General features: G+C 33.8%; 1 protein-coding gene across 1 annotated transcript in view; it reads left to right on the forward strand.

Moving 5' to 3' along the window:
- Positions 1 to 2,964, forward strand: part of LOC105622438 (putative phosphatidate phosphatase) — a 28,666-nt gene that overhangs the window by 22,797 nt on the left and 2,905 nt on the right. The window lies entirely within an intron of this gene.

Here is a 2,964-nt window from a genome sequence, read left to right on the forward strand (position 1 = left end):
AAAAATTAATAATAAATTATAAATGTAATTAAACAATATTTAAAAACAATATTTTTTGATAATATCTGTATGTTGAAAATGAGTTGACAATAACGAGAAAGAGAGATCATGGAAGACAGCCAATTTCTCTCTCATTCTCTCTCTCATTATACCATTGAATGGAAAGAGATAAAAATGTTTCGTTTTCCATGGTCCCTTTTTCTTACTTTTATCGACCATTTTGACACGAATCACGCAGTCCATTCTCTATGTCTTTGGTGTATATCGAAACACGGCCAGATTACGCAGTTATATCAGAAAGATGAAAATATCTAATAGAATCCAATGACAACTGACGCGATGAATAAGCGCACGCGCATGCACGAAGATTGATATGCGCTAATACAAGATTGATGATAGGAGATACACGGAAGAGACAAGAGGCAAATTATTCAAAATCGAACCACTGATGATTCGAAATTTCGAACTTATCGATTTTGAATCTTTCAGATCCGAAAAGAAATCGAATTAAATCTACTGTGATTCGATTCGAATTCGAACTAATTCACATACCTTTACTGGTATTAAGAGGTTTTCAAAACATTACAATAAAGTTATTTTTCATAAAGTACTTTTCGAGTTATAAAGCTTGAATTGATTTTAACAAATTGATTTTAACAAATTATTGCATAATGCTGGCGATACTGTAACTTCGAGCCTTATAACTCGAAAACTACTTTATGAAAAATAACTTTATTGTAATGTTTTGAAAAGCTTTTAACATCAGCTATTAGATTCTAAAATCAAAAGTATGGTATTTCGTTAAAAAAAAAATTGATGTGACCTTGGTGACGCCACTTCAAGTTCAAACTGATAAGATCAATAAATAGATTTTTTTAAACTCTACAACTTTTGTTCTAAAACACTTTTTTGTAAAACTTATATTTTCGGAGATATTCAAGTGTTCCGACTTTTTTGGGACATTCTGTATATAAGATGTCTCACATAACTGTGATTTTTCTGGCACTTCCGATGATCTGACAAAAATTAGTTTGGATAAAAGGTAATCAGTTTTCAATCGGCTACAAATGCAATATTAAAAATTTGCAAAGTCTCTTTCTTAAGAAAAAACTCAAAATCATCCTATTTTTTTAAATGGCACTACATATTTTTTACTTCGTAATATTACTTCATAATATAACTGGTGTCAAGACGAGTTCAATGACCTGCTATGACCTTGAGATGACTTTATAGTCAGACGTGAAAAACAAACGTAGCCATTTCAGAATGCGTGATATTTCCGAATGTAGTTCACACGTGTATGTACAGAAAAAATATCAACTTGTAGTATAGCGTAGCTTAAACGCTTCAGTTCTTGTGTTCAGTTTTAGTATTGCTGTAGATCAAATCATAGTTCAGTCTCAGTTTGTCGAAAATGTATTCCTATAATGAGAAAGTTGATATGCTGTTAATATTCGGTGAATATAAAAGGAATGCACGTGAAGCTACAACTCTGTATGTCACAAGATACCCAGAGACATTACCTGTGTGCAACAATGTTTTATAATATTGAAAAGAATTTAAGAAATTATGGAGAATTTGAAAAGAAGAAAAGGAACAAATCGCATTTAAGTACTGCAGACAATCTCTTATGGTCTTAGAAGAAAATCCGCACATTTCTATTCGTGCAGTTGCTACTGAAACTGGTTTATCTAAGAGTTCTATAGATGGTTCATAAGATGGTAAAATAGAATCTTTATCATTCTTACAAAACCAAAGTACAACATTTACGTATAACTGATTCACTACGTTGTCTAAATTTTATAATATGGCTAGTTGTCACATATGAAAGTAATCCTGAAATATATAAATTATAGAATATCCTATGGACAGATGAATGTAAATTCTCAAATAATGATGTAATTAACTGTCATAATCATCATTTTTGATCGAAGGATTATAATCCCCATTGATTCCAAGAATAATTTTCAACAAAAAATTATAGTGAATGTTTGGTATGGTCTAGTATACGGTCATCTGATTTTACTTTTATGAACAGAATTTGATAGCCCAAGCTTCCTTAAATTTTCTTTGTTCTCAACTTCCAATTGTTGCATTGCATTACATTGTTGCAAGTGTTGCAAATGATGTTGTGCAACATTTATTTATTTCAACAAGATGATTGTCCATTTCATAACACTCGGATTGTTGTTCAATATTTATTAGGTGTATAACTTTGCTTCCGCCGTTTTCCTATAGATGGCTTTAACAGTAAGTGGTGGTCGAAATAAATAGATCATAGACGTCATACAATAAACTTGAGCATCTGTCAACATAACCCCATAGAAACATTAGTCGATTTGTGTCTGCATCATAAAGTTATTCTCGATTGAAAATGTCAGTTTACGAGCCAAATTCTCATCATTTGCGGGAGGTTTTAATTTTTTGCTTCAATATGAAGAAATCTGCGACTGAGGCTCATCGAATGCTCTCAAATATTTATGGTGAGGCCGCTATTAGTGAAAGAACATGTCGTGAATGGTTTCAACGCTTCAAGAACGGTTTTGACGTCGAAGACCGGCATAATGATGGAAGAGAGAAGGTTTTCGAAGATGCAGAATTGGAGGCATTACTTGAGCAAGACTCGTGTCAAAATCAAGAAGAATTGGCACGATCATTGGGAGTGGGCTCAACAAGCCATTTCAAAACGCCATTTCAAAAAGCCATGGGAATGATTCAGAAGCAAGGAAATTGGGTGCCGAACGAATTGAAGCCGAGAGATGTTGACGGCGTTTGTTTACTTGTGAACAGTTGCTTGAAAGGCAAAGACGGAAGGGATTTCTGCATCGCATTGTGACTGGGGACGAAAAATGGGTTCATTACGATAATCCCAGAAAATCAAGGGGAGTTCCCGGCCATGCTTCGACGGCCAAACCGAATATTCACGGCTCCAAGGTCATGCTCTATTTGGTGGGACCAGCTCGG

This window comes from Atta cephalotes (assembly GCF_000143395.1).
Source record: "Atta cephalotes unplaced genomic scaffold scaffold00002, whole genome shotgun sequence".
Lineage (NCBI taxonomy): Eukaryota > Metazoa > Arthropoda > Insecta > Hymenoptera > Formicidae > Atta > Atta cephalotes.